Source organism: Terrapene carolina, unplaced genomic scaffold (assembly GCF_002925995.2).
Source record: "Terrapene carolina triunguis isolate 2854851 unplaced genomic scaffold, T_m_triunguis-2.0 Scaffold33722, whole genome shotgun sequence".
Classification (NCBI taxonomy): domain Eukaryota; kingdom Metazoa; phylum Chordata; order Testudines; family Emydidae; genus Terrapene; species Terrapene triunguis.
In genome coordinates, this window is record NW_020698073.1 from 828 (window position 1) to 1,066 (window position 239).

Sequence of the window (239 nt, forward strand, 5' to 3'; positions counted from 1 at the left end):
CACTCACTTCAAAGGAATCATGATTTGGTCAGTGGCCAATACACACAAGGATCCAAGTGTGGCTCAAGGCAGCCTGGAGAAAGTGAATGCTACAGAGATGTAAGGGTGAGATTCCCATCTCAGCTAAACCACAGCTGATGCAAAGTAGACAAATGCAGAGTCTGAAATTAGATAGACAGAGAGAGAGGACCATTCTTTGTCCTAACACACGACCTAATTGTGTCATGATAGATTTCTAT